Source organism: Odocoileus virginianus, unplaced genomic scaffold (genome assembly GCF_023699985.2).
Source record: "Odocoileus virginianus isolate 20LAN1187 ecotype Illinois unplaced genomic scaffold, Ovbor_1.2 Unplaced_Contig_222, whole genome shotgun sequence".
Classification (NCBI taxonomy): Eukaryota; Metazoa; Chordata; class Mammalia; order Artiodactyla; family Cervidae; genus Odocoileus; species Odocoileus virginianus.
In genome coordinates, this window is record NW_027224539.1 from 1,435 (window position 1) to 15,202 (window position 13,768).

General features: G+C 45.6%; 2 long non-coding RNA genes across 4 annotated transcripts; one reads left to right on the plus strand and one right to left on the minus strand.

Moving 5' to 3' along the window:
• Positions 1–352: 352 nt before the first annotated feature.
• LOC139034287 (uncharacterized) lies at positions 353–11,799 on the minus strand. 3 transcript variants are annotated; one of them, XR_011486690.1, is made up of 3 exons: positions 11,170–11,321; positions 9,432–9,524; positions 353–888 (listed from the first exon to the last, which is right to left on the minus strand). It is a non-coding gene; the product is annotated as an uncharacterized lncRNA (long non-coding RNA). The 3 variants fall into 3 exon arrangements; XR_011486689.1 differs by having other exon boundaries at positions 353–1,494; XR_011486688.1 differs by lacking the exon at positions 353–888 and having other exon boundaries at positions 8,965–9,524; positions 11,170–11,799.
• Positions 9,463–10,303, plus strand: LOC139034288 (uncharacterized). The gene is made up of 2 exons (XR_011486691.1): positions 9,463–9,630; positions 9,897–10,303. It is a non-coding gene; the product is annotated as an uncharacterized lncRNA (long non-coding RNA).
• Positions 11,800–13,768: the final 1,969 nt, after the last annotated feature.

Genomic DNA, 13,768 nt, shown 5'->3' on the forward strand with positions numbered 1-13,768 from the left:
TCAAATGGAAACACTCGAAAACTCTTCCTTGTTGTCCTCTAAACTAGGACTCTTTTGAAAAATATGACAAATGTGTACTTTAATCATTATCCTCATTGTAATATGCCTCATAATTTTCAAATGTCTGTCCAAGGATTATGACAAGGCAATCAAAGAGAGAAATAATATTGTCTTAATACAAAATATTGATGCTAAGCTTGAAACTTGAGATTATTTCCAACTCTGTGTCCATTCCCCATGTAGGGAGGACGACTCCAGAGGAACTGTAATCAAGCAGGACCCTATGAAGCCTTTGTAGATCTCCACCCAGGTCCACCTGCCTTTTGTTTGTGAAAAAAAAAACAAAACAAAGTTTAGTCAAAGAATAAATTTAATCACAGAAAATATAGAAAGAACACTGTGAAGAAAGACAAAATAAGAATACCTTAGCTATTGAACAAATCATGCAGAATTAGTTTCTCCTCAAGGGCTATTCATAATGCTGTGAGCAAGGACCTTTGACCTCTTTTACAGAATCAGAAACCCCCAGGCAGACAGAAGAAGTGAACTATGCCGCCCACAAACAGGAAGACCTGAGACCGGCTGGAACCACAAGGGTGATGCTGCTGTTCCCTGTGACCTCATCATAGACCCAACAGAAGAGCGCCTCGAGTTGATCAGGCTCTGCTCCTTGAACACTGTAAGACTCCTCAAACCCCCTCCAAGACCGGACACACAGCCTTTTTTAAAACATATATTTTATTTATTTATTTGGCTGCCTTGGGTCTTACTTGTAGCAGGCAGCATCCTGGCTTGCAGCAGGCAGATTTTCTAGCTGTGGGGTGCGGGCTGAGGGGCTCTCGCGCTGCAGGATCTCAGTTTACCGACGGGAGATCACACCCCTGTACCCTGCATTGCAAGGTGGATTCTTAACCACTGAACTGCCAAGGAAGTCCCAGGACTCAATCTTGAGGGCATTAGCCTGCTGCGCCCCCCACACCTGGCAAAGCAGTAAAGCTATGTGCTTCCATTTCATTCACAGCTCTCCCCGAGATTGAATCCGGCCCTAGTACACACAGAGACAGAATTTTGGCAGCAAAAGCTGAAGGAATTACAGGGACCCGGGAGCAGGAGGGCTGAGGGTGTCTGAGCCCCCACGGGGTCGAAAGCAGGGAGGTGCCCAAGGGGAGATTCTGGAGGCGAGCCCTGAGGAGAGGTCCGTGTGGGGAGCAGGGACGGCGCAGTGGTGCAGACCTGGGCGCTCAGGAGACCGGTTCCTGATCTGCGCGGAGGGGCCAGAGGCGCCTGGGCGGCCCTGAGCGGACTCGGGGTGCACAGGGCCCGGGCGCCAGTCTTCAAGGAGAGAATAGGGTCAGAACCGAGACAAGGAGACGCGCTGCACCGCGGAGGAGCCCTCACAGTGTCAGGACCATGCTGGCAGGGCACGCGCGTGGCTGGCGTGGACTCCAACAAGCTCTGGCTTCCCAAGGGGCCCGCGAGGCGGCTCCTACAGCACTAGACACACCAGAGGCCTCTTTTTGCCGAAAGTGTGAAACTGCCCAAAAGCCCCACCCCTGCGGTCATTCCTAACCCAACCTTCCTCTCCCATCCCCAGCGACAGTGACCCTCTCTTCATTCCCTGCCCCCCAAACTCCTCCCCATTCCCTGGATTTTCTAGATCCTGCTAGGCTCTGCCTAGCCCTGTCTTATTCATCCTCTGTATCTTCCCCACACACCCTGTCCCGTGTTCTAGATTCTTCTGCTCAGCTCCCCTCCCTTCCCTGGGTTCTGGATCCTTCTCGGCCTCCACCGTGGTCTCAGTTTCACCCACCCACAAATCCCAGCGCTTTGCAAGACTCCACTGAAGGACGTTTGGTGTCCCCAGGTGGACATTCACTTTCCTGAAGGGCTGCCCTAGATGCTGGCGGCCCCACCGCAGACCCTCTCTGAGAGCAATCCAGCCTTTCTCAGCCTGGCCCCAGCTGGAGCCTGGATCCTGCCCTCCTGTCCCACACTCTAGTCCCCACCCCAAGTCTGCCTCCCATTGGCTTCTCCATTTCCCTTGTGCTCTAATCCAGGAAACTTTTCTGCCCCCATCCCTAGCCCTCAAGTCCCTCCATTTTTTGAACTGTCCAGGCCTCAACTCAAGCCTTCTGTCTCATCTCGGGTCCTGACATCTGCCACTCCCTGCTCATTCTCTGCGTTTCTAGAACCAAGGGATTTCAATCTCCTTCTCCACCTGGTTTCCTGTGCCCTTTGTCCATCCGATCTTCTTCAGGGGTCCCTGGGACTCCTGCGTGCAAGGACATTTGCACCTGTGTGTTCCTAATAACTTTCACAGACACACAACACATAGAAATATACAAGCACACAGATACATATAATTATATGAATACACATATACACACCCATGTCCACACATATACGTAGGCAGGTACCTACACACATACACACAAATATACACCACATTTTCACACACAAACACACATACACACTCAGCCCACAGAGCTCCCATACCAAGGCCTTAACTCCAAGACTCTTAAGTGGTAGCACATGGGCTCTTGTCCGCACACTCCTCCCCCTGGGCTGGGTCTGGAGAGTGTCCCTTCTCTTGGTGACAGTTTAACCTTGACTGTGCTTTGCTGTCTTACAGTCGCTCACCTCACCCCACGTCAGAACCCTAACCTTTCTTATCACTCCTCTCTGCCCCTTCTGTCTCCAAAGGATCTCATACAGTTTCCCAGAGCGTCTGATCCTTTTCTCTCCAAGAGCACTTACACAGTGCAGTGCGCGCTGTGGACACGCTGGGTGCTGCCTGTGCCCAGGCTGCTCGGTGCTCTCACAGAGGCCCTCGCTCTGATGCAGAGACTGCCCTCAGCTGAGCCACAGTCCCTTCTTCAGTTGCCCCCCACCCACTCCTGGGAGCAGCCAAGAGCCAGGACTACCTGGCGCAGGGCTCTAGAGCCCCAAGTGTGGCCGACCCGGGGCCGCAGTGTGTGCTCAAAGCCCCCGCACTCAGGCTACATACAGCACATCACCAGCCCGCAGGGAAGGGAGAGAAACACATTAAGCCTGGATGTCCCTGAAGTCTCAAGGAGTACAGCCTTCTGACCCTTGATCTGAGCCCTGTCGGGTTCATTTCAGACTCTCACCTCCAGACCTCAAAGATCAGGATCGTGTTCTGTGTGTGCTGGGTGGTAACACAGCCATAAGAAGCAAACTCCTTCTTGAGAGACTATGCAGATTTCAAAGGACACACAACAGGAATTTGGAAATTCCCTGGATGTCCAGTAGTTAAGACTCTGCGCTTTCATTTCCAAGGCCGTGGGCTCGATGCCTGTTTGGGGAACTGAGATCCTGCAAGCTGCACAGTGAGGCCAAAAGGAAAAAAAAAAAAAAACCCTACAGTTCCTCTTGGTAAGATTTACAGTCTGTGTCTCTTTTCTTTTTGTCTACTCCTAAATTCCTGGCAGGCAGGAACTGAGCATCATTTGGATTAGAATCCCTGGTATGTGGTCAACTGATTAGGGTATATGAACCTGAGTTCAGCCTCTGGATCATCAGGACGTGAACCCACCAAGATAATGAAGGGAGCGGTTCTGGTTCTGGGAGGACAAGGAACCCAGACCCAGAGTGGAAATGGGCGGAAGGGAGGCTCGAGTGCCCTGGGGTGGGGGTGACCCCGTGTAGTGTCTGCATGACCGGCACAGGTTTTATGCTGCAGCCACTGGGGACGGGGACATTGACGGCAGCCGAGGGGAGGAGCCAGGAAGAGACCCTAGTGTACAAATAATACATGCTGGAGGGGGTGTGGAGAACAGGTGGGGGGGTGTAAACTGGTGCAACCACTCGGAAGCAATATGAAGGTTCCTCAAAAAATCTAAAAATATCGTTGCCATGTATCTTGCAATCCCAATTCTGGGTATATACTGAGACACATGTGTAATTCAAAAAGATAGATGGACCCCAGTGTTCATAACAGCCAAGACTATTGACAATAGCCAAGACATGGAAACTACTAAATGCCCACCAACAGATGAAAGGATAAAGAAGATGTGGGGTGTGTGTGTGTGTGTGTGTGTGTGTGTGTGTGTGTGTATAATGGAGCATCACTCGGCCATTAAAAATAATGAAATAATGTGATTTGCAGCAACATGGACAACCCTAGGGTTTATCATACTGAATGAGGTAAATCAGAAAGAGAAAGACAAATACCATATATAACTCCTATGTGGAATCTAAAATAAGACATAAACAAACTTATCTTTGAAGCCAAAACAGACTCACAGACATAGAGGACAACTTGTGGTTGCCAAGGGGAAGGTGGTTAGGAGAGGGAAGGATTGGAAGTTTGGGACTGGCAGATGGAAACTACTATCTATAGGGTGGGTAAACACCAAGGTCCTGCAGTACAGCACTCATTACCGTGTGATGAACCATATGAAAAAAAAGATGAAAAAGAATATATAGATATGTCAATAAATCACTTTGCAGTGTAGCAGAAATCAAACACGACATTGTAAATCAACTATGCTTTCAATAAATAAACAGGACGGCAATCTGCTCCCACTGTTAGAAGTTCAGCAGAGAATGGATACAAAAGCAAGACCCCTATATATGCTGTCTACAAGAGACCCACCTCAAAACAAGGGACACATACAGACTAAAAGTGAAGGGCTGGAAAAAAATATTCCACGCAAACGGAGACCAAAAGAAAGCAGGAGTCGCAATACTCATATCAGATAAAATAGACTTTCAAATAAAGGCTGTGAAAAGAGACAAAGATGGACACTACATAATGATCAAAGGATCAATCCAAGAAGAAGATATAACAATTATAAATATATATGCACCCAACATAGGAGCACCACAATATGTAAGGCAAACACTAACAAGTATGAAAGAGGAAATTAATAGTAACACAATAATAGTAGGAGACTTTAATACCCCACTCACAACTATGGATAGATCAACTAAACAGAAAATGAACAAGGAAACACAAACTTTAAAGGACACAATGGACCAGCTAGACCTTATTGACATCTATAGGACGTTTCACCCCAAAACAATCAACTTCACCTTTTTCTCAAGTGCACACGGAACCTTCTCCAGAATAGATCACATCCTGGGCCATAAATCTAGTCTTGGTAAATTCAAAAAAACTGAAATCATTCCAGTCATCTTTTCTGACCACAGTGCAGTAAGATTAGATCTCACTTACAGGAAAAAAATTATTAAAAATTCAAACATATGGAGGCTAAACAACACGCTTCTGAATAACCAACAAATCATAGAAGAAATCAAAATATGCATAGAAATGAATGAAAATGAAAACACAACAACCCAAAACCTATGGGACACTGTAAAAGCAGTGCTAAGGGGAAGATTCATAGCATTATAGGCCTACCTCAAGAAACAAGAAAAAAGTCAAATAAATAACCTAACTCTACACCTAAAGCAACTAGAGAAGGAAGAAATGAAGAACCCCAGGGTTGGTAGAAGGAAAGAAATCTTAAAAATTAGGGCAGAAATAAATGCAAAAGAAACTAAAGAGACCATAGCAAAAATCAATAAAGCTAAAAGCTGGTTTTTTGAAAAAAAATAAACAAAATTGACAAACCATTAGCAAGACTCATTAAGAAACAAAGGGAGAAGAACCAAATTAACAAAATTAGAAATGAAAATGGAGAGATCACAACAGACAACACTGAAATACAAAGGATCATAAGAGACTACTACCAGCAGCTCTGCAATGCCAATAAAATGGACAACTTGGAAGAAATGGACAAGTTCTTAGAGAAGTATAACTTTCCAAAACTGAATCAGGAAGAAATAGAAGATCTTAACAAACCCATCACAAGCAAGGAAATCGAAACTGTAATCAGAAATCTTCCAGCAAACAAAGCCCAGGACCAGATGGCTTCACAGCTGAATTCTACCAAAAATTTAGGGAAGAGCTAACACCTATCTTACTCAAACTCTTCCAGAAAATTGCAGAAGAAGGTAAACTTCCAAACTCATTCTATGAGGCCACCATCACCCTAATTCCAAAACCAGACAAAGATGCCACAAAAAAAGAGAACTACAGGGCCAATATCACTGATGAACATAGATGCAAAAATCCTTAACAAAATTCTAGCAAACAGAATCCAACAACATATTAAAAAAATCATACACCATGACCAAGTGGGCTTTATCCCAGGAATGCAAGGATTCTTTAATATCCGCAAATCAATCAATGTAATACACCACATTAACAAATTGAAAGATAAAAACCATATGATTATCTCAATAGATGCAGAAAAAGCCTCTGACAAAATTCAACACCCATTTATGATTAAAACTCTCCAGAAAGCAGGAATAGAAGGAACATACCTCAACATAATAAAAGCTATATATGACAAACCCACAGCAAGCATCACCCTCAATGGTGAAAAATTGAAAGCATTTCCCCTGAAATCAGGAACAAGACAAGGGTGCCCACTCTCACCACTACTATTCAACATAGTTTTGGAAGTGTTGGCCACAGCAATCAGGGCAGAAAAAGAAGTAAAAGGAATCCAGATAGGAAAAGAAGAAGTGAAACTCTTGCTGTTTGCAGATGACATGATCCTCTACATAGAAAACCCTAAAGACTCTACCAGAAAATTACTAGAGCTAATCAATGAATACAGTAAAGTTGCAGGATATAAAATTAACACACAGAAATCTCTTGCATTCCTATACACTAACAATGAGAAAACAGAAAGAGAAATTAAGGAAATGATACCATTCACCACTGCAACAAAAAGAATAAAATACTTAGGAGTATATCTACCTAAAGAAACAAAAGACCTATACATAGAAAACTATAAAACACTGATGAAAGAAATCAAAGAGGACACAAACAGATGGAGAAATATACCGTGTTCATGGATTGGAAGAATCAATATTGTCAAAATGGCTATACTACCCAAAGCAATCTATAGATTCAATGCAATCCCTATCAAACTACCAACGGTATTTTTCACAGAACTAGAACAAATAATTTCACAATTTGTATGGAAATACAAAAAACCTCGAATAGCCAAAGTAACCTTGAGAAAGAAGAATGGAACTGGAGGAATCAACCTGCCTGACTTCAGACTATACTACAAAGCCACAGTCATCAAGACAGTATGGTACTGGCACAAAGACAGAAATATAGATCAATGGAACAGAATAGAAAGCCCAGAGATAAATCCACGAACCTATGGTCACCTTATCTTCGACAAAGGAGCAAGGATATACAATGGAAAAAAGACAACCTCTTTAACAAGTGGTGCTGGGAAAACTGGTCAACCACCTGTAAAAGAATGAAACTAGAACACTTTCTAACACCATACACAAAAATAAACTCAAAATGGATTAAAGATCTAAATGTAAGACCAGAAACTATAAAACTCCTAGAGGAGAACATAGGCAAAACACTCTCCGACATAAATCACAGCAGGATCCTCTATGACCCACATCCCAGAAGTTTAGAAATAAAAGCAAAAATAAACAAATGGGACCTAATGAAACTTAAAAGCTTTTGCACAACAAAGGAAACTATAAGCAAGGTGAAAAGACAGCCTTCAGATTGGGAGAAAATAATAGCAAATGAAGCAACAGACAAAGGATTAATCTCAAAAATATACAAGCAACTCCTCCAGCTCAATTCCAGAAAAATAAATGATCCAATCAAAAAATGGGCCAAAGAACTAAACAGACATTTCTCCAAAGAAGACATACAGATGGCAAAAAAATACATGAAAAGATGCTCAACATCACTCATTATCAGAGAAATGCAAATCAAACTCACAATGAGGTACCATTACACGCCAGTCAGGATGGCTGCTATCCAAAAGTCTACAAGCAATAAATGCTGGAGAGGGTGTGGAGAAAAGGGAACCCTCTTACACTGTTGGTGGGAATGCAAACTAGTACAGCCGCTATGGAAGACAGTGTGGAGATTTCTTAAAAAACTGGAAATAGAACTGCCATATGACCCAGCAATCCCACTTCTAGGCATACACACTGAGGAAACCAGATCCAAAAGAGACACGTGCACCCCAATGTTCATCGCAGCACTGTTTATAATTGCCAGGACATGGAAGCAACCTAGATGCCCATCAGCAGACGAATGGATGAGGAAGCTGTGGTACATATACACCATGGAATATTACTCAGCTATTAAAAAGAATTCATTTGAATCAGTTCTAATGAGATGGGTGAAACTGGAGCCCATTATACAGAGCGAAGTAAGCCAGAAAGATAAAGACCATTACAGTATACTAACACATATATATGGAATTTAGAAAGATGGTAACGATAACCCTATATGCAAAAAAAGAAAAAGAGACTCAGATGTATAGAACAGACTTGTGGACTTTGTGGGAGAAGGCGAGGGTGGGATGTTTCAAGAGAACAGCATCGAAACATGTATATCTAGGGTGAAACAGATCACCAGCCCAGGTTGGATGCATGAGACAAGTGCTCGGGCCTGGTGCACTGGGAAGACCCAGAGGGATGGGGTGGAGAGGGAGGTGGGAGGGGGGACCGGGATGGGGAATACATGTAAATCCATGGCTAATTCATTTCAATGTATGACAAAAACCACTGCAATGTTGTAAATTAATTAGCCTCTAACTAATAAAAATAAATGGAAAAAAAAAAAAAAAGAAGTTCAGCAGAAGAGGGTAAAAGGAAAAATTATCTAAACTGACACCTGTTTAGTACCATGTCCCCCTGGGTCCTCTCAGCACAGGATCATTCTCAGTTACCAGGTGCTAAGGGCTCCCAACTGCAATAGTACTAGAGGGAGAGGCCCACTGCATATCAGTCTTTCCCCCGATTTTTTTAATTGTTAATCTTTATTCAGTTTTTCTCTTTTTTATTTTTAAATTATGAAAGTATGCTAACACATTTACAGGAGACTTGAAAAATAGAGAACAAGGTTACATGTATTTCCACGGTATATTATAATTATTTTTTAAATAGACAAATTAAGATTTTTAGTTGGAGTTTCAACATCAAACTCTCAAAAATTTATAGAATGGATATTCAGAGAAGTAGAGAATATAGTAAACCTGAAAAGCATGAAGAACCAATTCAACATAATTAAGATTTATATAATTTTCACACAACAGTAGGATACAAATTCTCTTCAAGTTCCCATAAACTAGGAGACACTGGAACATATCCAGGGACATAAAACAAGGTACAAAAATGTCATGGTCTAAAGGTATCACAGTCTATTCTCTTATCACTGTTGAACTATGTTAGAAGTCAATGTCAAAAGATATTTAAAATAACCAATACATTTTCAAGTTCAATGTGACATATACTATATTGACTTTGACTTAGACATGGAATCCTCCCTGAATTTTTTTTTTCTCCCCGAATTTTTATAATTAGTCATCACGTCAGCAAACAAGTCAGAGTGAACTAACCTCTTATCTCAAGTGGCGCCATGTTCCGTGTCACACACCCATTGGCCAGTGACTTCATCTCGTGACTTACATCACAGGAATTCTGGCCGTGAACTGCAAGGAACAGATGCACTTGAAGAAACTTGGCGTTATTTCACTGAAGGACCACAAGATCATGGAAATTCTAGTGGATATGGTTGCTGAATTCCTCACAGATAGGGTAAGGAAATTCATGAATAATAAATTAATGATATATGGAATGGGGCAAGTCCTGAAACCCTTAAACTCGTTGGTTGCATACCTGATTAAAAGGATATTGATATCTGTACTACAGAAGATAACATCTGTGACATACAACCAGTTATACCTGAATTGTTTAAAAAATAAGCTCATGTACGTCTTTAAAAGTATAAAACATCAACCAGCAAAAGTGATTGTGGTTTAATTTCTATTTATATAACCGTTCACTATCTATACTATCTTCAGAAAATCTTAAAGGACGTCATATATTATTGTATAAGAAGACGCATCATTGTGGGAAGTTTAAAACCGAGATTTAAGTTTCCTTGTTATAATTATAAGTACAATTGCACCTGCCTAACGAAGAGTACCCAATATTGTAAAGTAATTAGCCTCCAACTAATAAAAAATAAATAAATAAATAACGAAGAGTACCTTGAAACTGAAGAAATGTCACTAACGTTATGATAACGAGTTTGGAAAAACACATCGGACATGAATTAATATACTGGCTCCTAAACTGCAATTTCCGCAAACACTGGAAGACAATTTGAAACCAAACTTTTGCTGTTACCGTCAACATACCTACTCCGCCTTTCTGACAATAAATACATCTGACCCTGGAGAAATAAAACGATAACTGTGGTCTCCTGCCTGGTTGTGTGCTGACTTTTTTCTCCTGCTGGGGTGAGGGTCCAGGTCGGGAGGAGCGAGGAGGACAGGGCCCCTGGAGGAAGGAGGGCCGAGGGCAGAAGAGGTTTCAAAGGGAAAATTCCGGAGGAGAGCCCTGAGGAGAGGTCCGTGTGGGGAGCAGGGCAGCGCTGGGTGCAGAGCTGGGAGGCCGGTTCCCGACCTGAGGGAGAAGGGCCGGAGGCGCCCTGGGGACCTTGAGAAGAGTCGGGGGTGCACAGGGCCCGGGCGCCGGTCTTCAAGGGCCAGAACAGGCGGAGAACAGAGGGAAGGAGAAGCTCTGCGCCACGGAGGCGCCCTCGGAGTGGAAGGACTGTCCCCGAAGGGGAAGCGTGCGGACCGTGTGGACTCCAACGAGCTTTGAGCTCCCTAAGGCAGCCCGGGAGGCTGGCGATTCCGGCAGCGCTGGGTGTGACTCAGGCCTCTTTTTGCCTCAAAAACTTAAACTGAGCAAGTTGCACCCCCTCCCCCCCGAAGCGCCCCACTCCCGCCACCGAGTTATTCCTCACCCCGACCTTCCCCTCCCATCCGTCAGGGCAGTGACCCTGTCTTCATCCCCGGCCCCCTAAATTTGTCTCCTCTCCCCGGCTTTTCTAGACCTTTCTGGGCTCTGCACACTCCTAGGCCTGCCCCATCCTTGATTCTCTCCCCATCCCTCTGTCCAGTTGCTAGATTCTTCCGGGCTCTGCTCACCGCGGTCTCACTCGTCCTCCATTTCCTCCCCTACCCCATCTGGTGTTCTAGATTCTTCTGTCCTCGAGCCCCCCCCCCAACCGCCGCTTCCTCGACTCTGGCTCCTTTTCAATCTCAGCCGGTTTCATCTACTCACAGGTCTCAGCGGCCGGCGAACTCTGCGGAAGGACGTTTGGCGCCCCCGGGTGGACATTCCCTCTCCTGCAGGTCTTCCTCCCCACCCAACACCCAGCCCCAGAGCAAGCCTGCCCTTCTCAGCCTGGTCCCAGCTGGAACCTGGAAACCCTGCCCTCCTGTCCTGCGCTCTAGTCCCCGCCCCAAGCCCTCAAGTCCTTCCTTTTTTGAACCGCCCACAGTCTCAGCTCAAGCTTTCTCTCTCCTCCCGTTCCTCCTGGGTCCTGACATCCGCTACCCCCTACTCATTCTCTGCCTTTCTAGCCCCGGAACTCCTGTGTGTCAGCTGATTTGTGCCTGTCTGTCCCTAACCCCCTTCACGGACAGATGCACAACACATAGACATATACACACACACACAGAGATACCTATACTCACATGAATACACATTCATACACCCACACCCGCATGTCTGCACAGATTACATAGATACCGATAAACACACACTAATACACACATACATGTAAACACACACAAACATTTCCCTATGTCCAAACACACACACACACACATATATAGGCACATACACACAAATATACACATACTTATTCACACACAAACACACAGGTGCAGACACATAAACGCACACAGATATAATGAACACCCGTCCCCCTGGGCTGGGTCTGGAGAGCGTCCTTTCTTTTAATGACTGCTTAACCCTGATTGTGCTTTGGAGGGGCTTCCCTGGAGGCTCAACTGGTAAAGAACCCACCTGCAATGTGGGAGACCTGGGTTCAATCCCTGGGTTGAGAAGATCCCCTGGAGAAAGGACAGGCTACCCACTCCAGGATCCTGGCCTGGAGCAGTGGGGAGAAGAACAGGGGTGCAGAGCTGGCATGCTGTCTTGGGATGGAGACGTGGGGGATGGTAAAGAGAAGGCGTGTGGAATCAGGTGCTGGTAACCTGAGCCTGGACCAGAGACCAGGACGGGCTCGCTCCTGACGCTCAGCAGTGACGGCCAAGTGTGAGAGGCCGGGGGACCCTCACCTCCTGCACTCAAAGGCTGAGACCTGGCACCGGCCTTAAGTGTAAAGAGCAAAACTTAAAAATGGAGCTCTTGGCCTCGGCAAACACTGTGCCTACACTGGGGAAGGAAGGGACCCTGAGGCGAGGTCGGGGGGACCTGCTCCAGAATCGATCCCCTTGTGATCTTGACCCCACAATACCCTGAGTCCTCTGCACGGAAGAAGGAAAAGAGAAGTCCCCTGAGGTAGAAAGAATAACAGCCCCCCGAAAGATGCCCGTGCCCTAACCCCAGACCCTGTGAATCCCTCCTTTTAAACAACAAAGGAGGAGGTTTTGCAGACATGATGAAGTTAAGGATGGTGAGGTGGGGGGACTCTTTTTTTGGATTCTCCACATGATTCAGTGTTATCATCCTGGTGGTGATGAAGTAGGGGCAAGAGAGGAGGACGTGAGAGCAGGGGCAGAGGCAGGAGTGATGAGCAGTGAAGACACAGGAGGGGCCGTGAGTCCTGGTTGCAGGCAGCCCCTGGAATCCAGAGAAAGGGAGAGAAACACATCCTACCCTGAAGACTCCAGACGGGGTGCAGCCCCGCTGCCCCTTGATTCAAGCCCCATCAGGTTCACTGCAGGCTCGCAGGACAGGGCTGTGCTCAGAGTGTGCTGGGTGGTTACGGCAGCCATAGGAAGCGAAGCACCCGTTCTTGAGAGATTGTGCAGATTTCAAAGGACACACAACAGCTTCAGAAATTCCCTGGATGTCCAGCTGTTAAGATTCAGCGCTTTCACTTCCCTGAGCCCAAGCCCTAGCCTGGTTGGGGAACTGAGATCCTGCAAACTGCACAGTGTGGCCAAAAGAAAAAAAATACAGTTCCTCAAGTTATAGATTTACAGTAGTGTCTTTTCTTGACTAGATCCTAAATTCCTGTAGTGAATTTAGGAACTGAGTGTTGTTTGGATTGGAATCCCAGACATGGGGTAAACTGGTGATGGTTTATGAACCTGAGTTCATCCTTGAGGGTCTTTAGGATGCAAACCCCCCAAGAGAAATGAGGGGAGCATTTCTGGTTAAGGGAGGGGCATGAGCCCAGGCCCAGAGTTGGAAATGGGTGGAAGGCATGCTTGAGTGCACTGGGGGTGGGGGTGACCCCGTGGAGTGTCTGCAGAACTGGCCTAGGACGTGGGGGGGTTATGCTGCAGCCACTGGGGACGGGGACGTTGACGGCAGCCGAGGGGAGGAGTTAGAAAGAGAAACTAGTGGATAGCTGTCTGCTTCCACTCTTAGAAGCTCAGCTGAAGAGAACGATAGGAAAATCCGTCTTAGCTGACACCTGTTCAGAACCAAGTGTCCTGAAAGGTCCTCTTCTACACAGGGCCGTTCTCAGTTGTCACGTTGAGGGAGGTGTTAGGACCAGGGAGGGTTCACAGCTTGTTTGGTTTCAGGGAGGTTGACAGCACTGATGACAGAATTTGAGCCCACATCTGCCTGACTGCAAAGTCCTTGTTCTTTTCACTGTAACACATGCCTTTGTCAGCACTGTTAAGAGTCCAGGCTTCTGAGAACCAAGAGAAATTGTGAATAAGTCTGTTGTAATGGG